Source organism: Octodon degus, unplaced genomic scaffold (genome assembly GCF_000260255.1).
Source record: "Octodon degus isolate 3935 unplaced genomic scaffold, OctDeg1.0 scaffold00010, whole genome shotgun sequence".
In the NCBI taxonomy this organism is placed as follows: domain Eukaryota; kingdom Metazoa; phylum Chordata; class Mammalia; order Rodentia; family Octodontidae; genus Octodon; species Octodon degus.
In genome coordinates, this window is record NW_004524586.1 from 16885939 (window position 1) to 16909455 (window position 23517).

The 23517-nt window shown below is 43.7% G+C and overlaps 1 pseudogene; it reads right to left on the bottom strand.

The window, feature by feature from the left end:
* Positions 1-1889: 1889 nt before the first annotated feature.
* Positions 1890-17021, bottom strand: LOC101561455 (annotated as a pseudogene).
* Positions 17022-23517: the final 6496 nt, after the last annotated feature.

Sequence of the window (23517 nt, forward strand, 5' to 3'; positions counted from 1 at the left end):
GCATCCCTAACTGGTCTCAGGTTTCTAGATTTTTCTTCTCTGCTACTCTCTGTGCTGCTGCCCTCACTTACTTCCTGGAGACCAGTCCAATCACAGAATTGTTCTACTTTAAGCAAAGTGGAACAATGCTTATTTGCAACCAAACTGAGTCTCTGCTTGTAGTTGTCATTTCTGGTGCCATCCTCTCTGGTCCCAGTCTAACTTGCCATGGGATGGGGAAGTATTTGTGAATGTGTCCCAGATCGTGCCTGTTCATGTTTCAAAAACATGACTTCCACCTACAAGTGCTTGGCCTGTACCAGAGGTTCTCATTGTCCCAAGCTTGTCTTTTTCTGCAGGAAGCCTTTCTGATGTATATTGTGGGGCCTATGGACCTGGTGTTTCTCTTTGTACTGCATGTCCTTGAATTCAGGCATCTCCAAATGCTGCATCCTGACTATTCTGAGACTTTTTCTGCAGACTGTAGGGCTTCATCACATTTTTCCGTGTCTCCTGGCACCTGAGGAGTGGGCTCGTTCTTCCTCAACTTGGTATCCCATGGTGCCTTTCACTCAGACTGCCCACAGCTGAGCATTTACAGCAGGCAGCACACAACACTCACTGCACCCCTCTGCATGCCTGGTGCTACGCTTTCTGCTCTTCGCTTATGTAATTCATCCTTAAATGGTGTCTGAAATAGATGCTTCTTTTTTTTTTTTTTTTTTTTACCTTTTCCAGAATTTATTTTAAGGTGTTAAAATTATAATGATGGCAAAATTTTCCAGGCACAAGTAACACTTGTTTAAAAAAAGGTGGGGGGGGGTGTGTTTTCAAGTGTGTGATTTTCCTATTAAAAATAAAAAAGTACAAGTTTTTTTTTTTCCCAGCTCCTGATAGGATACTAGCCCTAGCCCTAGATCTACATATATACAAATATAAACACATATACATAGATCTAGCTCTCTAAAACTATGTAGCATCTCAACAGCAGGATGTCTTATCCATTCCATGTCTCTCCTTCCCATCTACAACTTCTTAAAAAGTCTCAGAAGTAAAAAGATGTTTTGAGATTTAAAAGTAGCTAGTGGTAGGGCTGGAGTCATATAAGACCAAGCAAAGCCAAAGTCTTCTGAAGAAACAATCCACCAAATTGTGTGGGAACACAAAGCACCCTAAGGCATTTGGCTCATTGGCTACCAACTCTTCCCCTAAAGTTTCTACTCCCACCAAGGGGAGACTTCGATGAAGACAAAGATGCCCCTCTCCATTCCATCCCATGGCTGGTTTCTAAGACGCTGTCACTAGGTCTTCTTCTCCTTCCCTCAGACCATAGACAGTCCAGAAGGGCAGGCTGACTGAAGCAAAGAGGAACCCGTGCTGCTTACCACTGGAGGTGGATGTCAGCCAGGGAAGGGTTTTGCCTCTTCTCTCCTTTGCTGCTGTTTGTTTCCACTTCTGTCTCTTATGCCAGAAGTTCTGAAGCTCTCATAGAGGTGTCCAACTTAAAGAAAACCTTAAAGACATCCCTACAATATTTACAATCCCTGGCTTCCTCTCATTTATCAAGAACAAACTGCTTTATCTGTTCTCCCCTTCCTCATCTACCTTTATAGCAACCCTCTCCAACACAACACACAAACCCACCCAAATCTCAACCCCTGTAAGATTAATAGCATATCAATAAAATGAAATAAAAGTGAATTCTCATTGTTACAGAGGTGAAATTTGCTGTTGCTGTCCTTGCACAACTGGTGAAGGAAAAAGACAATTCCACAATTTCTGGGGAATCTAGACTGCCTCTTATAATGTCAGAATAAATGAGGCAAAATGTTGCAGAGGAGAATGAAGAAGAAAAGGAGAAACTTATCCACAGAGAGTAAGAGGAGTATCTGTTGGAAAAGGCTTTGTTGTCAATTTGTGCTAGTCTTCATGGCACTAGGCTTGGCTTTAGGCTTCCCGATTTGCCCTTCTTGGGCTTCAATGCTTTGAATGGTTCAACTTTGATAACCCTGGGGTTTTGCTCTTCTTGAGTGTGGCAGCCAGCTTCTTCAGGACTTTAGGGGTGGCTGTAGGTTTCTTGCTTGGGGCTTTGGAGGCCACCTTCTTGGGTTTGGCTGCCTTCTTTAGGGTGGCCACCTTCTTGACCTCCTTCTTGGTCCTCTTGAAGGCAACTGCCTTCTTGGGCTCATGGTTTTTGGCCAGCTGGAAGGACCCCAAGGCACCCAGCCCTTTTCTTTGCTTGAGAACCCTGGTAGTCACCAGGAGCTTGATGGACAACTTGATCTGAGAGGCAGTGTTCTCAGTCACCTTGTAGTGGCTCTTGATGTGGTTTTGGATGGATTGGTGTGAGGAGCCAGCGCAGTTCTTGTTGGCCATGAAGGCTGCCATAATCAGGTCTGAATATTCAAGGTGGTGTGAGGACTTCTTGGAGGCCTTCACTTGCTCAGGCATAGCTAGAAGAGTAGACGTGGAGTTCTCAGTTCACAGTGGCCTGCTGTTGAAGGTGTCTTCCCAAGGGCAAGCTCTCTTTAGAGGAATGTGCTCTCTGGCACCATCCAGAGGGACTGGGGGTGGGGGCTGTCACAAGTGCAGGAGCGCTCCCTGGGCTAGCTCTGTGTGGCCCAGCCCCTCTTACTGCTTCTAAAAATCCCTGTTTCATTTTACCAGCTCGTGATTGAGAATTTAAATTCCTTTATATCTCTTTGATTCTGCTTCATGAGATCTATGTCTTTCCTATACGTCTCATTCAAAGATTCCATCGTTTTTCTATTCTCCTCTATTTTTTTAATCAGTGTCTTCTTTAGAAGCAGTTATTAATTCTCTCATTATAGTTATACTTTCTTTTTTTACTTCAGCGATTATCTCTGCTCTGATTTCCTCTGTATGTTTCTGCAGTTGTTTCTTTACTTCAGATGCTATTAATTCAGAGATTTCTTTTTTTATTCCAGGTACATCAAGAAGAGGTGATCAGACAGAACTTAGGGGAACTTACTTAAATACAAATTTCCAATTTGATATCTGCTTAGCTATATGGACATAATACTTGCTCTTATTGTCTAAAATACAAACCCATTAGTTATAAAAATTTGTCCACTGCTAAATATCGCTACCCATTATTAGTGTTCCTAATTGTAGTTCTGTAAATACAAAACTATAACTGCCTTAACCATATAATCTCTCTTGGGTAAGAATTTTGGTAGGTGCTAAGATTATAACTGCACCAAAAGTCAGAGGGCAGGGCTATACAAAATGACAAAGAGAAGGAGCAAAATGCAATCTCAGGCCCCGAGCCCACCCAGAACAAATGCAGGAGACACTAGCACAGAAGAAACTGGGAATCACACAGCTGAAATCTCTGAATTAATAGCATCTGAAGTAAAGAAACAACTTCAGAAAGGTATAGAGGAAATCAGATCAGAAATAACCTATTTCACTGTAAATGGAGGTGAACCTTGCCCAAAGTGAAACATTTGGTAAGTAGCAGAGGAAAGATCTGGTAGGGCCGGGGAGATGGCTCAACAGAATAAGCGCTTGCCTGGCAAGCGCAAGGGCCTGAGTTTAATCTCCAGTTCCACAAAAAATAAATAAAAAAAAAGAAAAGAAAAGAAAAGAAAAGAAAAGAAAAGAAAAGAATGGGCAATAGTTTTTTGTTGTTGTTGTTTTGAGGATGGAATCCAGGGACACCCTACCATTATGCTGTTCCAACTCTTTTGTAGAAAAGATCTCACTAATAGATTGTCCAAGCTGCCTTGAATTTATGATCCTCATGCCTCAGCCTCCTAAGTAGTCGATATTATAGGCATGTGCCACTGTGCCCAATGAATAGACAATTCCTTTTATAATCTTTTAAAAATATTTTATTTATTTGTTTATTTTATACAGGGTCTCATTACGCAGCTCAGACTCATAGTGATCCTCTTGTCTCAGCCTCCCCAGCACTGGGATGACAGGTGTGTGCCACCACTCCCAGTTTTGGTGGCTGACATGGCATGTGGTACTGAGGATGGAACCTGATCCTTGCACTTGCTAGGCAGGTGCTTAGACTGCCAAGCTATGTCCCCAGCCCTGACAATTCTTTTGATAGGTGTGTATGATACTGAGAATTGAATGCAGGACCTTCACACTGAACTATATCCCCAACCATTTTTTTAATTATTATTTTGAGACAGGGACTCATTATTCGCTAAATTCCTGGTCTAGACTTAAACTTGAAAACCTCCTGCCTCAACCTCCTAGAGTGTTGAGAATAGACACATGACACCCTGAGGGGTTGAATAGGCAACTAACTCTTACCCATCAAGGCTTCCCATTAACAGTGTAGACAGCCCATCAGAGTGAATGCACGTGTGCAAGATCAAATGAAGGAATGATGTGCAAGGATACTGCTTCATGAGAAGCAGCACAAGTGTGTGCAGAATGAGCAGCTCCCTGCGCTCTGCGCTGCTGTGATGCCACAGCAGTGGGTGAGCAAACTGTTAAAATGGGATGCGAAGGACCAGCCAAATGGCTCAGAGGATAAAAGCACCTGCTTAGGCAGAAGCAGGGGCCAGGAGGTAGATCCCCCTCATGCCAGCCCTGCCCCTGGGGCACACTGAGGTGGCGATTGAGACCAGACATGGTGGCGCTTGCCTGCAATCCCAGCACTTGGGAGGCTGTAAACAGGAGGATCACTACGAGTCCGATCTACACAGTGAGATCTTGTAGACTCTGTTCTACAATAAAAACCAACAAAACAAACAAAAAATGGGATGCGGAGGCACAGGGCTCGGTCTACAATGCTACTAGCTCCCATTACAAAATACATTCTTGCACACTCACTTGCATAAATCACATATCCCATAGGACAGGAAGCTCTTCAGAGAAGGCTAGAGTAGAGCATCTTAGATAGAGCATCTTCATTTTGCTTCTTAGATAGAGCATCTTTATTTTGAAGGAATCAATAGCCTGAAAATGAATTTTAAGAGGGCTCCTCTAAAAGTCAGAGTCATTTGGAGAAGGGGGAGATTCTCCTGTATCTGCCCTAGAGATAAATAAATACAATCTTCAACTCTCTCAGTGTTTCATCCTTCCAAACTGCAAGTTATCAAACACTTAAATATTTAAAGCCTCAAATTAACTTCAAGATAACACTAAAATGCACCAATGTCCTTTACTCTGATAAGAAGAGCAATGAATGATTTTAAATTAATGCCAAGTATACATGCTCTGAATATATTAAGGCAGCCTGGCAATTTGTATGCCTGGCCGAGCCCCTGTTTGTTCTTTCTGAAATTGAGGAGGATTGGTGCTCGTTAAACAATGCCAGGGACAAAACAGCGCTGTGATTTCTAAACGTCAGTGACAGAGCAGGCGGGCTGCAGCTTGGGCCTGCCCAGCCCATCTGCAAAGCCTGCCAGCTGCCTTTGAAGTCTCTTGTTGGGTAATCTCTAGCATGTCTCCTGCCTGTTGTACATTTCACAGTGCTAGGTGTGCTCTGGTCCTCACAACCACCCTGGGCTGTAGGCAGGGAATGGATTACTAATTGTCATTCTTGTTTGTGGTACAGGGATTGAAGCAAGGGTCTTCATGCTGTTGTATCCCAGGCCTTTATATTTTAAGACAGGGCTTCATGAGTTGTGCAGCCTGAAACCTGCAGTCCTCTTGTATCAGTCTCCTGAATGGCTGGGATGACAGGCATGTGCCTCCACACCTACTGCTAATTGTCATCTTTTTATACGTCAGGAAACTGACGCACCAAGAGGCGAAGTGCTTTACCAGAACTGTGTGTTCTTTTGCCAACTGGTTACTTTAGCCCTTGGAACATTCTGGATGTCAATGTGATACAGCCTTTTAAAACTAAAATATGCGTAACCTTTTACTGTGCAGTTGTAGTTCTTAGTACTTAAACTGTGTATACTGACATGCAGAATGTCTTCCAAGAGAAAGAAAAAAAGGGAAAAGTCAAAAAAGCAAATTGCAGACAGACAAATGTAGTATTTATACAATAAAAAATATCCCTGTATGTTTCCATGAGCAAAGTGAGATATTTGTAAATGTTTAGTTAAAGGCGCACAGCAGTAATGAGCAGTGATTATAGCCAGGAAGAAGATTTGACGAAGGGCGATTCCAGGGCAGTTTCCCTTTGTTCCTGTATTATCCCTGTTTCTAGTAGCAGTGGCATGATTTCAGTGTTTTAGTTCTTCATTGTGGAAATTCTTGGTTCTTGGATAGAGTCAGAGCTGCCAGAAAGATAGAGATTTAAGAATCATATTTTTTTTGTTATGCTCACATTCATTCATGTTTCAAAAGTGACCTTAAAGAGTGTATATACCTGGGGTTAGCCATCCTCAAAGCATTTTATAAAACACTGAAAAAACATACCCAGCAGCATGAGACAGTATTAAGGGAGGCCTGACTTTTGTCTCCAGCACGTTCAGAGAGGGACATTCTGCTTGGACTTAGTCACTCTCTCAGCTGTCACTACATGTGCCTGACACATTTCTGCTACTGAGACTCAGGGATTAAAGGATGGTCAGGTGACATCATTCCTAACTGCCCCGATGGCTTGGCAGAGCATGTAAAAGACTTCATAAAGCGTCTGTTACTGTGCCAAGAAGCCAGCTTTCCTTATTCTTTTCTTGAACTCTGGTGAAGGTTCTAACTATATTACCCGAAGAAAAAGAGGTCCTTGACTCCTGGAGTGAGAAATAGGGGTGAAAATGTTTCCCAGATGTGAACTGACTCGCCAGGAGCAGAAGCTGCTAAGGGTTTTATGTCTCTGAGTGAGTTCACTGGGCCACCTTCTCTTACCTGTTGAGCTCATCTAGGATACAGGTTACTGCCTCGTATTTCCTTTGGAAAAATAACTGGGCTCTCAGAATTGGGTTGGCAACTGTGGAAACTGGAACTATGTTCCAAACGAGAGCTCCAGGGGAATCAGGAGCATGGAATGCCCTGGCATTCACCAAGCCTGGCATGCACTTGGTGCTGCCGTGCTACATTTGAAGAGCCTGGCTTCTCTTTCCTAGGAGCTGTGCTCCTCTGTGAAGGTTTTCAACCGTACTTCATTGGCCTGGTGTTCTAGACTTCAAAGGTCGGCGAAGCTTGTAAGGGAGTGTGGAACACCTTTGATCTCACTCTAGTGCCTCTTCAGCACCGAGGATATGCCCAGAACTCCAACCTGAGCTGAATTGCCCTGCTGACAGCTTGACATCTCCCCCACTTGTTTTTTCAGTACTTAGGATTAGGAATGAACCCAAGGCCTTTGCACTGTGATCCTTCCCCAGCCTTTTTTTTTTTTTTTTTTCTTTTGAGAAAGGGTCTTGCTAAAAGCTTCCCAGCTTGGATTTGAATAGGGGTCATCCTGCCTCAGCCTCCTGGTATTTTGGGGGGTTATAGGTTTGTGTCACCACCTATAACCCAGTTGATTATCTTACCATTTTAAACTCCCTTTCTCACCTTTTTAGTTTAATTTTTTGTTTTCTTGTGCAGGGTCTCACTTTGCAGGTGATCCTCCTGTTTTCAGCCTCCCCAGCTGTAGAGATTACATGCATGTGTCACCAAGCCCAGACTCCATCGCGTGCCTTTCCTTGGGGGTGGAGTTGGCATGGGATGTGGTACCAGAGATCAAACCCCAGTCCTTGTGCTTGCCTAAGCAAGTGCCTAGTCTGCTGAGCTATCTCCCCAGCTCTATCTTTTTAGTTAAGCTGAATCTTTGAAATAGTTATGCAAAGTTCAGTTTTTAAACATTTGTCTCCCATCACTCAAACTGCTATTGCAGAATCAGAGAGAAATAACCAAGGAATTGAATGCTTCTGAGACGAGCTGGGAAGGAAAACTCTGAGCTGTGAAAGACCCTTCACCATGTGTGGCCATGGTGCTGGGCTGCAAGGTCACTTTACGGCACAAGCAAAGGTGGCCTGCCTGCGCCAAGGGCCTGAGCAGACCCTGCAGGGGGATGGAGGCAGATCCACAGGTAGCAAAGTGTATCTGCTTTATACCTCATCTTCCCATGGCCTGGACAGCCAAGGGAAACAAGGCCGACTGGAGCGCAAGTGGGATTTGTAATTAACTCTCAGGTTAGTCCCAAAAAACCTAAATAATTGTAAGAAACTCAGTAATAGCACATTGAGTGCTTACACACCAGCCATGGTGCTGATGCCTTTGAACAGTGTTGTTGTCATTGTTATTATTATTATTATTATTATTATTATTATTATATATTTTGTTGTTTAAAGGCCTCACTACACAGCTCAAACTCATGGTGATCCTCCTGCTTTCAGCCTCCCCAATGCTGGGATTACAGGTGTGCCCCTCTGTGCCTGGATTCTGTGGCTGGCTCAGCCCACGCGGCATGGCATGTGGTGTGAGGGATCAAACTGCAGTCCCTGCAATTGCCTAAGCTTGCCTAAGCAGGCACTTTGGTCTGCTGAGCTACCTTGTTGCCCCAAACAGAACAGTGCTCTGTTTCAACATCAGCCAGTCATGGGGCTGTCTCAACTTAGCATTTCCTGCTGCCACACTCTCTCCCCTTTTGGTCCTTTTCAGCTCTCTCTGTCATTGTCACTTACCTTCATCTTTTGCTGAGACTTCTGTGGTGAGCCCCTTGCTACTTTCTTTATTCCCTTCTGCTTCTGTCTCTTGGTCCCATGCATTCACTACACAGCAGCCAGCCCTTCTTCACAGTCATTCAATTCCTTTGCATCAGTCCCTTGTTCAACTCCTTCCTCACCATCAGACTCACAATATGCACAGAATTATGTGCTGTGGTTCAGGGTGATCTACAAGATCTAGCCATTGCCTACATCACAACTCGTCTCCTGTGCCTTGCCTGTCACATCTCTTAGCCGTGCTTGTCTTCCATCTGTTCCTATCTCAGAGCCTTTGCATTACCATTTCTGTTGCCTGAAATGTGGTTTCCTCAGACTTCCTGTTACTTATACTCTTACTTATACTTATACAAAATGTCCCTCCATCTTGGTATTTGCCTAAGAACTCCAGAAACAGTATGTTTCTTGGAGACGTGACTGGGTATGCAGCTAACTGTTTTGACTGTATGATTCATTATCTCTTTACTTGGCTTTTGATTTACTCTTACTTGGCATAAAGATTCCTATTTGTGATTTGTCCTGCCCCACTGGAAAGCAGGCCCCACGGAGGCAACACTTTGTCTTCATCCACACGCTGTGTCTCTAGGGAGTGTACATGCTGCACACTATTATTGTTCCTATTTTTTTGGTTGGTGAGAGCATACACTGCCTTGTCATTTGCTGTTGGCCAGAAGTCCTGATGTGCTTTGTCTCCTTCTTGCAGCTATCTCTTTCTGAGATTCAGGTGCAGCAGCTATTCTGGTTGTTCTCTCCATTTTCCTAATAAAAGCACTGAGTCCGTGGTTTTCCTCAAGACTACATAGAGTGTACACAATGGAACTAGGATTCAGAGTACAATTCTTGCTTCACTCTTGAGTTGGCTTCTTATTTCTCAGCTTGTTTTTCTTTGCTTGTGTTTCTTAGTAAAGAGGGCTTTGGAGAAAATTCTAAGATGTTTGCAGAAAGGCCTTTGCTTGCTACTAGCAAGGAGCAGCTGGCATAGGCCCTGGGGCTATCACTGGTGCTGGTGGCCGCTCAGGGCATTGCGAAGTCAGTAAGCAGCTGAGAACTAACAGGGGAGCAGATGTAGGTGTCCAGGGGCGGACAAGTGTTTGGAGGGGGGAGCAGTGGTCCCTGACTTCAGCATACATCTTCCCCTATTGCTAGAGTTGTGCTTATTTATATAAATGCTTTCTCACCAACTAATTTAGAGGTGAATGAGAAAGTATCAAGTTCATAGGTAATGAATCAAATTGCCTAATTAGTCACCTATATCCCTCCGGCTCAGCCTGTGCCTATGAACTCCAGTCTCCATCAAGACCTCCTGTTTTTCTTGGCCAGGGCCGAGAGGTTTTCTGGTATGTGGAACATCCAGTGCTAAGGCAGGGACAGGTCTGCACAGACTTGGATGGCTGGTCACTCTAGCAGAAAGCTTTCTGCCCTTTCTATTCACGCAGGCCTCTCCGAATGCCCAACACAGTTTAAGATCTCTTCAACCTGGTTACAGAGCGGAGAAAGTGAGGAGGCTGCATCTGGCTCCTCTCTCACAGCCATTGCAGTACACTGAGCTCCATAGAGACAGTGTCGGGGCAAGTGAGAGCTGGATGGGCACTAGGCGACTCTGTACCTTGCTGAGGAAAGCAAGTAAACACGGGCACAGGAGATCTTAAGAAGGTGAGAGGCAAGACGTCATCATCTGCATTCTCTGTGCAAACCTGCTGAGAGGAACACAAGAAAAAGCATCCAGATGCTTCTGTTAACTTCTCAGAGTTTTCTAAGAAGTGCTCAGAGAGGTGGAAGATCATGTCCGCTAAATAAAAAGGAAAATTTGAAGATATGGCAAAAGTAGACAAGGCTTGTTATGAAAGATAAATGAAAACTTATATTCCTCCTAAAGGAGAAACACAAAAGAAGTTCAGGATCCCAATGCGCCCAGGAGGCCTCCTTCAGCCTTTTCTTCTGTTCTGAGTATTGCCCAAAAATCAAAGGAGACCATCCTGGCCTCTCCAGTGGTGATGTCACAAAGAAACTTGGAGAAATGTGGAGTAATACTGCAGCAGATGACAAGCAGCCATATGAGAAGAAGGCTACTGAGCTGAAGGAGAAGTATGAAAAGGATGTCGCTGCCCACTAAGCTAAAGGAAAACCTGAAGTAGCAAAAAAAGGGAGTCATCAGGACTGAAAAAAGTAAGAAAAAGAAGGGAAAGGAAGAGGATGAGGAAGATGAGGATGAAGAGGAGGAAGAAGACGAAGAGGAGGAAGAGGATGAAGAAGAGGATGATGATGAATAAGTTGGTTCTTTTTCTTGTCTATGAAGCATTTAACTCCCCTGTACACAACTCACACCTTTTGAAGAAAAAAAATTGAAATGTAAGGCTGTGTAAGATTTGTTTTTAAACTGTACAGTGTATTTTTTGTGTATAGTTAACACACCACCAAATGTGTCTTTAGCCCTGTCCTGGTGGTATTTTCAACAGCCGCTAACCTTGCCTGGTTCAGTATGGGGCTTGTACATTGGCGTGGAAATTTAAAAGCAGGTTCGTATTGGTGCACAGCACAAATTAGTCATATAAGGGATGGTAGCTTTTCATCTTTAGTTGTCTCTGGTGCAGCTGATACGAAGTAATTGTTCTGTTAACTGAATACCACTCTTTAATTGCAAAAAAAAAAAGTTGCAACTGTTTTGTTGACATTCTGAATGCTTCTAAGTAAATATAATTTTAAAAAATATCTTCAAACTTATGTGTTTTTGCACAAGATTGTCACTCTGCATGGACCGTTCCATTTTTTATTTATCCAGAGGCTTTCTGTCTGGTCTGTAGCCCTCAATGTCAATCTCACTCCTTTGCTGCCCTGTTGCCTCCATTGTTCTGTTCTCAAATATTTCTTCATTGGATTTTGGATGCTTATGTGCTAAGATGCTAAATAAACAAATGAGTGAATGAATAGCTGAATAAATAGATTGATAAACATTGATAATGGATCAATAAATTGGAGTGAGTGTAACTTTTTTAAATCAAAGTATAACAAGACAGTTGCCTAAGTATGTATGTGTATAGCTCCATGTATTTGCACACAACAAATGCATTCAGTTTATTTTTTTATTTTTCTCTGCAAAGCTTTATTCCAGAGGGGCTCAGTCCTTCTTGGCAGCTGCCTTCCTCATGGCAGCCAGCATGTTGCTCAGCTCCTCAAGCTTCCTCTTAGCATGGATGTGCGTCCCCTCCCTTTTCCTGAACTTGAGGGGGTGCTTGTCCTTGGAGACTTTGAGCAGCTCCATGGCATGCTGCTCATAGGGGGCGAAGCTGCACACCTCCTGGATCATGTCCTGCCCGAACGTGGTGTGTTTGGCGAGGCATCCGTGACAGCAGCTCTGCCTTGGTTTGCTCACATTCTTAGTCACCTTGTGGCCCTTGTTGAGGCCCATGGCCATGGGATAGCGGAGGGCCATGGCTACTCTTTTTCTATGGTTGCTGTGGCAGAAGGTGCACTCAGTTTAAAAAGTGAAAGAGTACTGGCTCTCTGTAAACCCAATGAGACCCTCCTTTATTTCTCTCTTTCTGCATAAAAGCCACCTCAAAATTTTGTGGCTTAAAACAAATGCAGCTCACTTATTCTCATGGTTTTGCAGGTTGGGAAGGTAGACAAGACTTAGTTGAGTGGTTATTTTGCTCTGCCTGACATATTCAGGTTAGTCAACCAACTCATTCCACTGGCCACTGACCTTGGTTGGAGATGGCTCCTGTTTGCCCCCTCAGAGCCCCTCTGGGTAGACTCTCCCTTTGCTGAGCCTTTCTATTTGATATTCTAACCTGAGCTTCATTAAGTCTGCTGTTATCTTCTCCACTGAAAGGCAAAATAAAAGCTTCCAGGCAGGCTCCAGAAGTCTGGGATTAGAATTACTGGTGTCCTTCCTGCCTGCTGCTTTCTACAGGCAATGTAACCACAAAACTAATCTAGAGAAAGGAGTGGCATGTGCCTACAGGAAGCTGGGAGGTGATCTTGGTTGTCCTTGGAACTTACCCTCCAAGTCTCCCCATTCCAGCCTGGGCTACATAGTGAGGTCAAAGCCAGCCTAAATTCATTGAGATCTATCTAAAAAAATGCTTTCTACTGTGTCATTGTATGATGGAGCCTCTTTTATTTATTTTTTATTGCACATGTTCATGGAATGCATTGGAAGATTCTGAATATATGTATGCAATATCTCATGAAGAAATGAAGATAATTAGCATTTCCACCTTCTTTAATACTTATCGTTTGTTTTGCATTGAAAGCTTTCAAACTCATCTCCTAATTCCTTATAATGCACATAATAAATTGTTATCTGTAGTTGCCCTACTATGCTATAGATAAGGATTTATTCTTTCTGCTAAATGTACTTTGGCACCTGTGCCCCCTCCATCCCCATTCTCTTGCCCTTCCTACCCTCTCATGATGACTGTTCTCTACCTTTACTCCTTCTGAAGCTTCTACATGTGAGTGAAGAGGTGTGGTATTTGTGTTTCTGTGCTTAGTTTCTTACATTTAACCTAACGACTTCCAGGCCCACACATGTTTCCAGTTTCATTATGTCTCATGGCTTCATCCATTTACCTGCTCAGATGCATACCTTGTTTTACTCCACACTTGGATGTTGGGGTTCATCTTCATTCTCCTTTATGACAGCAGAACCCTTATGACCCAGTCATCTCCCAAGACCTCCACTGTGGGTGTAATCAGCCCGGCTTCCAACATCCAACTTTGGGAGGAGGGAACATGCTGATTACCGCTCCATGTTTCTTCTGCTTATTATTTGTATGACTTATTACTTCCCAACCTTTTCTTCTTCCAACCTCCCAGTATGCTTATGTTTTGCGAAGGACTTGTATCAGCAGCATAAAGTTATCTTTAAAGGATTTAATCTGACAATTTTGGTCTTTTAATTAAAATACATATTTACATCTAGTTCAATTTTGGATGTAGTTGAGTTTATATGTATCATCTTATGTTTATGATAAAATGATAGGCAAGCAATTCTACCCCTAACTTATAGCTTTAGCTCCAAGAGACATTTTGATGAGTTTCTTTTCTTTTTTGCATTTATTTATTCTTTTTAAATAGTGTCTTAACTGTGTAGCCCAGGCTGGCCTCAAAATCACAATCCTCCTGCCTTACTCTTCTGAGTGCTAGGATTTCAGGCATGTTCCAGCATTTTCTGCTTCTTTTTCACATTTCTTTTTTTTTTTTTTTTTTTTTTATTTATTTGGTACAGGGTCTCAGTATGCAGCTCAGACTTGTGGTGATCCTCGTGTTTTCAGCCTTCCCAGCTCTGGGATTGCAGGTGTGCGCCACCACGCCTGGACACAGTCAAAGGCTCCGTGTGTCTAAGGGTGGGGCCAGCTCGGCATGTGGGACCAGGGATCAAACCCTTGTCTCCGCGCTTGCTAAAGCAGGCGCTTAGTCTGTTGAGCTATCTTTCCAGCCCTCTTTTTAACATTTCTTTAAGTGAAGTTTTTGTATCAAATTATATATGTTAGTTGATGCCTTTCAATAGTTTCAGAAATTTTCCTGATATTTTATGAATTCAATTATTACTCTGATCATTTCTTCCTCTCCTTCTAGAGTGTAGAATCTTGACAATGAATTGTGTAAGTATCAGACATTCTGAATATGACTTTTGTACTTAAATGCTTCTCTATGCTTTTTTTCCCCATTTTTTTCTTTCATACTTCAGTTGGAATATTTTCTATTGAAAAACCTCCCAGTAAAGTTCAGCATTCATGTATTCATCCATGTTATACCTGCTGATAACCCTAATTATTATTTTACCTGGAGAATATATATCTATTTAGCTTTTATAAATTATAATATTGTATCTGAGGCTGGGGAGATAATTCAGTAGAATAAGTGCTTACCTAGCAAGTTCAAGGTCAGGAGTTCAATCCCCAGTACCGCCAAAAAAAGTAAAAAAATTATAGGGGCCAGGGAGATAGCTCAGTAGAATAAGCGCTTGCCTGGCAAGCACAAGGGCCTGAGTTTAATCTCCAGTTCCACAAAAAAAAAAAAAAAAAAGTATCTGTTACCCATTTTACTATTACCATAACCTGGTTAATCCTAGTCATTTTATATTTTATAAAATTTTATATTTTATATATTTTATACAGTTTGTCAGCTGTATAATCTGGATCCTGTAGTTACACTTCTATTGTATCTTTTTCTTAAGGTTTTTAGTTATGTGATTCCTTTGACATATCTAGTAATTTTGTAAGTTTAGATACCCTTAATGGTTTTGTTTTCTTCTGGACAGGAATTAGTTTTTTCCCTGAAAACACAGAGCAGTGGCTGTTTACTCCAAGTTAATCAAGATCAATACTGAGTTGATGATTTATAGTCCTAGCAAGGCTCATCCTACTTTGATTCATCTTTGACCCACAAAGACTTTTTAAAATTTTTATTTATTTTAATGAGATTAAAAGATAAAATAACAATGAAACAGTTTCAAAAACAGGTTAGTAGGACATTTATAATAAATAATACACTGCATATTGTTGTCTTCATAGTAGTTACTCAGAGCACAAGATGTAGATACGATATCTTGTCTAAACACTATTAGTGCAAACCTTTCCTCTCATTGAACTATGAGAAAGTAGCTGTATATCTAGCCTATCTCAGTAAGCATTACTTAAAACACTTAGAAACTCTGCCTATTTCCATAAAGATTTTAGTTTAGTTTAATTCTTGTTCTGCTAAGATGCAAATGTGTTCTATAAGATATTTCCACTTGTGAAATCCTGAATGTAAATCTCTGCCTCACAAGGGTTCTTCTTTCAGGCTGTGCCGGGCCCCAGATGCCCCCTTTCATTCTTCCTCCCACTTGCCTTCAGACCAGCATCGCTGTCTGATCACTTTCTCTTTTCCCAGCTTCCTCTCGACTTTCTTTCACTTGACAACATTGCTTCCTTATAAAGTCAATGCAAGTGCAATCTAATTGTTCTGTCTGCTTCTTGGAGGACTGGAATTTACACGGGCTATTTATTTTATCAGTTACAATACCTGTTCTAAGTGCGAGAATTGCCCAACTACCAGTTATCTCCACTGCTTGGAAGTGACCGTTCAGTAATATTTGAGTGATTAGTTATTTTTTTCCTAATAGTTTTTCTATGCCTCCTAAACTAGTTGCCTTCAAGGTAAGATTAGTTTAACCAACAAGCAAAGAAAGTTAACTTTTATATCAAAAGTTGAAGTACATATGTAAAATAAGTAAAATTTACAAAAAAGAATGTGAGAGCAAAATTTCTTGTTCTAGAGAAGAAAACTACTTTCCTTGGGCTGGCTGGGATCATTCTGAGAGAACCTCAGAGTCAAATGGGAGCCACAGGACTGTAGCAAAGGACTGGATTACATGTGCCTCCTTTCCCTGAGCAGGTTGGCAAATAGAGGTGAAGGAGTCTCTAAGGAAAAGGCTCCCTCTCACAAGGAGGCAGGCAGGCAAACGCCACTAAGATGGTGCAGGACATCCTGTAGCAGGATGTGTTTACGACTTTAATGGAGGTTAGAGGAGGGAGACATCAGATCAGCTAGGGAAAGCTAAGCACATTTGGGTCTCCATCGTCAGGTAGAATTTTCTTGGCTGGAAATGGGGATGGGTTAGGCAAGGAGAACTAAGAGGAAACAATGCGCGCGAGGACTCAGAGGCAAGTTTTGTTGCAGGACCAGTAAGCAAGTCAGGGTGTCTGGAGCCCCTGGCTTGCAGGTGGGATGTGTTACCTGGTGTTCAGGGTGAGTCTCTCATTTGTGTTTTGAAGTGTAAGAATAGAGCATCTTATCTTTCATTTCTTTCCCCAATTATAGCATTACTGCCACATTCATTAGTTTAGTTCAAGCTCTCACAGAATCACAATAACTTCATCTTTTATAAAGACAACATTTCTGCTGTTTAGAGAATCACCTCCCTACGGGGATGCATGGGAGGTGAAGGCCCCAGACAGGAGCAACGGAAGTTGCTAGGACCCATGACCTAGGAAGTGCTGCTAACACTGTGAGGTCATCGGGACCTGACCAGTTGGTAACAGCTATTAATAATGCTTTGTCTTGAAGCTTCTGAGAGCAGCAAATGCTTCTAAAGATGAGCAGTGTGGCAGCTTCAGTGAAGCCTGTGGTGTCCAGAACAGCGAGAACGTCTAGAGACCTTTGGAAATTCTTGCCTGGTATTGGACCCTTGACTCTGGATGCTCTCCTGAGTCCGACAACAATGAGCACTGCTTCAGGGCAGGCACAGACCTGAAAAGATAGACCTACTGCATGGTCAAGGCTGGTGCCTGGCAGGGAAGGGGAGCCCTTTCAGGGAAATGATAAGCTCCATCATTTTACCCTGCGGAGCAGCTCGGTGTGGCCAGGAGAGGGAACCTCCAGGTAATAGGGGAAAGGCAACGTTGTAGGTGTGGACTTGTTTGGTTTGGCAATGGTGAGAGTAAGTCCAGGACCTTTGCACATGCTACACAAGTACTATCCCATTGAACTATATTTCACTGTTTTTGGTTGTGAAGGCAAAGCTTAAACAGGCACTCTTGGGATTAAGCACTGCCGAGAACTTGGAGTCACCTTCTGGACGGGTGGAATGGCAGAGGAGCATGGGAGAGAGAAGGGTCTATCTCTGCCGCTCTCCTTTCCATTGCCCATTTCCACAGTTGGCCCTATACCGGAGGCATACGGGATGAGGATCAGGCCATCATGTTGTTCCTGCTGTATCACTGACAACTCACGTAACTCTCAGAAATCTTTCAATGGCTCTCAGCCCCTTTCCCTCTCTGCAGCACGGACCTGCTGAATGATTTGAGAGTCAGCAATGCTGCATCAGTCTGAGTCCCTGCGACATTTGTTTCTTTAGCTGTCTCCCCGCCTCCTGTTTCTGCTCTGTTTCCTCAGACAAGGGCATGGACTCACAAAGGGAGATGAGAGCCACAGAGATGCTGGGAAGACGAGAAGTTTCTGGCTTCCGTGTATAGTTCCCAGATGATTCTGCCCACGGCGACTGCTGCAGATGCTTTGTTCTCTTCTGCTTGGAGGTCAGCCTGACGGGATGCCGGTGAGCATAGGCTAGGGCCTTTGGGCCGAGAGTGCGCATGCGCAGAGCTGGCTGGCTCCTCCACACACCTCACCCGGTACTCTGCATCCCCAAATTTCCTTGAAGTTGCTGAGGCCTCCGGGCCCCTCTCACGTTCGCCTGCCACGGTCTTTTGCCCACCTCCTGCATGCAACCTCCCAGCCTGGCAACTCCACTGTTCCCTTTCCAGCCTACATTCCACTGCCTTCTGTGAACGCAGTGAGGATGCCAGCTCATGAGAAACTCCTTTTCTGTGACCCAGTGTCTGGCCTTCCCCAGGTGTGTCTTCACCACAGAAATCATCTTTGTTAAGCTTTGTTTTTGTTTGTCTCTTTGAGTTCTAAGCTCTGGTTGGTAGTACTTTATTATTTTTTTTTTATGGTGGTGAGATACATATACAATTTACCACTTTTAGTTACATCACCTGTATCAAGTTGCAGGACATTTATTTTCCTGCCTTTTCCTCTTTTCTTCAGTGCCAGGCACCCACTAATCTAAATTTCTGTCTCAGTGCGTTTGCCTATTGTAGAAATCCCATACACGTGGAACAATGCGATATGTATCCTTTTGTGTCTTGCTTCCTGCACTTGGCATGTTATCAAGGTCATCCTGTTGTTTGTTATGGCCAAATAATACCCCAGTGTATGTTTAGACCACGTATTCTCCATGTATCTGTTGACAGGCACCTAGCAGTCTCCATCTTTTGGGTATTGTGGATATTGCTACTCTATTTATGCGCAATGTCTTGTCCAAACACTGGTTTCAGTTCCTTGGGAATATATACGTAGGACTGCATTACTGAGTCATGTGGTGACCTTATTGGAACTTGCTCAGGAGCTCCTACATTGCTTTCCTCCCAAAAGTGACACCATTTTATATCTTTCCAGGAGAGTATGAAGATTAGGATTTCTCCAAATCCTCAATAATACTTGTTCTTTTTCTTCCTTTTAAAATTCTAGCTACCCTGGCAGGTGTGACCTAGCAGGCAGGGTAGCTGTTTTCTTTAAACTTGCATTCCTGCATCCCAGGAAAGTGTCTGGTTGGTGACAGAAGCTCAGGAAAGATGTGTTGTTGGAATTAGTAGCTGCTTCTTCTTCTTGGTCCAAAAAGGCTGCTTTGAGCCCTACCAGACTCTGTGTTCTGGGGGTGATTCTCCCTTAACCCATTCCTGCAGGGATCTCAAAGCCCACGCTGGTGCCCTTGGGCAGGGGCTGCTCTTGTGTGGGTCCAGATCCTGAAATTTCTCTCCTCCTCCTCAGCCCCTCCTGCAGGTGTTGACTTGATCCACATAGCCTGCAAATCTTCCTGGGTTTCCAATGTGCCCAGAGCCCCGAGATGATTCTGTCCAAGGTGCCAGGAGACTACTTGCTGCTCTTTGTTTTCCCCACATTTCTCCTATTGCCACTTGCTGTCACTCTGGTGTTGTGGGTTCGTTTCATCCCAAGTGCTGCCCATAAGAGCCGGGTCACTACCTTCACTACCTTCACTACCTTCCAGCGCTGCTCTTCCATGTCAAACTTCTGAAAGCAGCTTGAATATTGATAGCTATTATTGCAGAAACCTACCACAAAACACAACTTTTTTTCTTTTTTGATGTTTCAAAAATTTCTGTTCTGGATACAATTGTTACTGGGAAACCCTCTGCTGCATTCCTGCCTGCATGCTCAGCTTGGGGCAGGCCCCGGACCTGGTGTCCCATCAGCTTTGGTGTTTGTTTACAAGCACCAGAAGACAACGTGAGCGGCCTAAAATAGCAGAGCTTGCTGGGAAGGTGTGGGCCAGCTCCAACGGGATGGAAAGCTAAAGGTTGAAGCCTTAAGGGCTGCTCTACCGAGAATGGGAACAGAAGTGAGGAGTAGCCTCTGCTGTGTATCATGTTGAGATGGGGCTGCCCCAGCTGGCTGAGCAAAAAGAGGATGACGTTAGCCCACATCTCTGCCAATTCTGGGTCCTCTTTGGGAGGGTGAGTTCCCAAGGCCTCACGTAGCCACTGATATAGGGGAAGGAGCAGCATGTGGCAGGCAAGTGTTCTCTGTGGGCTCCCCAAAGGAGCCAGGAGTTTCCTAGCTGCTCACTTATCTAGAGACTCTCCGCCGAGACACACTGCAAGAAAGGACGGAAGGGGCACGGTGCTCATGCCCTGTGCTTGTCCATAGCTGCTCCACAGACATGTGTATATCAGAAGCTTATGGCAGAGTGAGGAAGAGCAGATCTGCATCTCAACCCAGCCCACAGAATCATAGTCTTTGGTGGAGAGAGTTCATTCTGGATTTTAGCACATTTTCTCTACAGTTTGTGCAGAAACTTAGACTCGGCCACAGCCCGCCCTTTGAGCTTCTCAGTTGCAAGATGAATGAGCTGGCTGCTGCCCACATATCAAGTTGCAGTTGTTTCCATGCTGAACTGCCCCTCTCCAAAGCCAGAAGTGTGCAGGCTGGAGTATGTGATGGGAGAGGGGACTCTAACAAGGGTCCGGGTACCTTTGTGGGCAGTGGAGTTGGTCTATGTGGCTATGGAAGCATTTTTTGATTCATAGCCAAAGTCGAAGTATGCCATTTGTTTTTGGCTTTTCAAAAAAAAAAAAAAAAAAACTCCTTTAATAAGAAAAAAAAAAAAAAAAAAAACATTTGCCTAGTGCCTAATCCTTGAGCTTTATCTTGAATGCACTTCTAAAATGTAGATGCTTTTCCCCTCCTATACCTTGCATTAGAAATAGGAATTAGTAACACAGAGGCATCCAGAAACTTCCCCACAGGCACACAGCTGGTGGCTACAGACCTGGGAGGAAGTCCAGGAGACCCAATGGCAGAGCCAGCCTCTTCTTGACCCCTGTGCTGTCTCCAATTTGTTGACACACAATTTTTACAGATGGTGGAAGGTTTGCCAGCATGAGTAATGTGATTGCGTCCTTGTGTTTTGGTTCAGTTCCACTCAGTCTGTTAGGACAGCACTTATAAGATATCTACTAAGAGCCAGACACTGATCAAATGAAGGGAACCAAGACACTTTTTATCTTTACAGTGTTGGTTCTGGGCAAGGCTATAGAAAAACAAGCCCGCGATGCTGTTGCACAATGTAACATATGAGTGTTCTTAGCCCGGGATCCTTTCCACATGGCTTGGAGCACTGGATGGGATACTGTGGAATTAAGAAGAGCCCCAGGGCAGAGGTGATCACTCAGCTGGATGTCTGAGGAGATCAGCTGGTGGTCAGGTTAGAGCAGGAGTGGAGTAAGGACAGGGCATTATGGGCCAAGTGGTTCAGTGAACAATGAATGGGGGTAAGAAGGGAGGTAAGGGACAGGTGGTCAGAGATGGAGAAATGGCTACAGATGAGGTGGCAAAGTTAGGTCAGGTTATGCAAAGAGCTGTGTGCATTTCTAAATAGTGGTCGTTACTCTGGTATGTGTTTGTCATGACTGCTATGGCCAATTACCATAATTGAGTGGCTTATGCGATCCAACCTAATCTAATAGTTCTGAATATCAGAAGCCTGATATGAGTTTCCCGGGCTTCATGTTGAAGTGTTGGCAGGCTTTGAAGATGGCAGGTGTGTCCCTGACAATAACCACATCCTACCATCACCCTACACCACAAAGGAGCCAGTGAAGAACTTGTTTTCTTGCCCTTTTCAGCTTCTCAAGTCCACTGCATATCCTGGCCCTCGGCCCCTTCTGCCTCCTTCCATGTTGTTACACAGCACCTTTCTGATTCTCGCTTCTACTTTTAAGGACCCTTGTGATTATGTTGGGCCCATCAAATAATCCAGGATAAATTTCTTAGTTTTCGATCAGTTGAACATTAATTCTATAGAGAGCCCTTCTTGGTCCTTGTCATGGCCCATGAAGTTCATGTGTGTAATCCTGTGAAAAGTTATTGCAATTCTAATGAGTTAATTCCAGTGTAACCCATAGCAAGAATAAAGACAGTAAGGCATATTTGTAGTTATGGGACCCAAGGGTCCTAAGTCCAGCCATGATGATGGCTATCTGGAACAAAGGTCTCAACCCAGGGATGAATCAGCATTTGATTAATTATTAGAGAAAAGAGTAGCTTGTGGGTGAGTCAGTGTGAGAATGAAGTGAGTGAGTGCTGTGAGCTGGGCTAGGGAAGAGGCCTGAAATCACCTCGGCAATATGCAGAGAGAAGGATGTGCAGAAAGACTGATCCATGTAATACAACTGAGATAGTATCTAATGTTTTGGGGTTAGTGGGTGCTTCAGCTCTGATATATAATCTTTTAAGCCCAGGAAGTCATAGCCTCCTTCAAGCTCAATCCTAGCCAACAGTGAGAAGCATAGGCTCTTCATCTCATCTCGTCCTGGCTCATACATGAGAACAATGGGGGTGGGGTGGGGAATAGGGTGGTGGTCATGGGGTGAGGTAATGGTGGAGTGTGGTTGTTGTCCAGAGAAACACACCTGCCATCTTCAAAGTTTCTCTTACCATCATGTAAGGTTCCTTTTCCTGGAGTGAGGCAGGAGAAAACTAAAGAAATCCTTTATTGCTTGGTGTGGAAGGGCTGCTGAAGAGAAGTGGGGACTCTTGGGGAGGAGGCACACAAAGAACTTATTAGGCTGGGTTGGGGGGTGGAGTTTGCATAGGTGGTACTGTGTCCTTATGGGCACTGATTGGGGAAAGCTTTGCACCCACCACAAGCAAAAGAGGAAGTTTAAGGCTATCCAGGGGACAGAAGATGAAAGTCAGTCTAGAAGCAGCTCGCTGTTGGTTCTGGGATCCTCACACCATGAGGACTCACACTTATGATGACCTGGTGTGCATGGGCATAGATCCATCGTTAAGCACCTTGGCTGAACCAATATGCATTGCTTAAAGTCAACTGAAGGGGTAAGGAAAAGTCCTAGCCATCTCTTATGTGTCAACACATGGAAACAGGATCAGGTTCAGTTAAAAGAGACAATTCCTCCTCCTTCAAGGAGATTCACTCAGGTGGTCCTCCACAAACCTCATCTCCAATCTTAATTCCCTTTGCCAAGTAATGCAGTGTATTCTCAGGTCCTGAGGATCAGAGTGACAACACTTTGGGGGCCATTCTACCTCTTTTAGCCACTGTAGGCTTTGAAGCTGTGCAGCAACACAGTGAGATAAGAGCTGGATCACCATGGTAGCAAGTTTACAATTCAGATCATGGGATTTTTTTTCTACTCCACGTGGTGGACAAAACATAATTCATATTTTAATGTCACTTTATGACATTTACAGAAAAACGTGGAAGAGCACATTTAAAGGTTTACATTGTGATATTAAGTCAACTGTGTTTTCTCCACATTTTATTTATATCTTGCCGCAGTCTACAGAAGATTTGATGTAACTTCCAAATGGGGAGTAACACCAGATACTGGAGTACATAGTTGAGGGAAACAGAAAAGGCAAAATTTTAAGTAGAAAAAAATGAATCTTGAAGGTTTAGTTCTGGTAACTGGGTGGGTTGTTACTGTGGCTCTTAGTTTCCTATCTCACCAAGCCAGGAGAGAGGTAGGGTTAGTGACAGACTTCATCAGTGATAGGATAAATATAGATGGGTTGTTCAGGAAGTCCCCAGGCTTTTCCATAGACCACACCTGAGAACAATTTCTGCTGGAGGAACTTCATGGAGCAATAGTGTCTACTGTTTCAAACTTTGTCCATGGAAGGAGCCTTAGGGGGGATGACAAAGACCTTTGTATGAAAGTGTTTCTTACAAAGGTCTTCAATACATGCAAATGTCCCAACACCAGAGATACCACTAAGGGCATGGAAAGGAAGGGGATATTTGGTCATCTATGGCTTCATTAAGATGTGCTAAATCTGGTGATTCAGCACAACTCCAGATTATTCTCTCTCTCTCTCTCTCTCTCTCTCTCTCTCTCTCTCTCTCTCTCTCTCT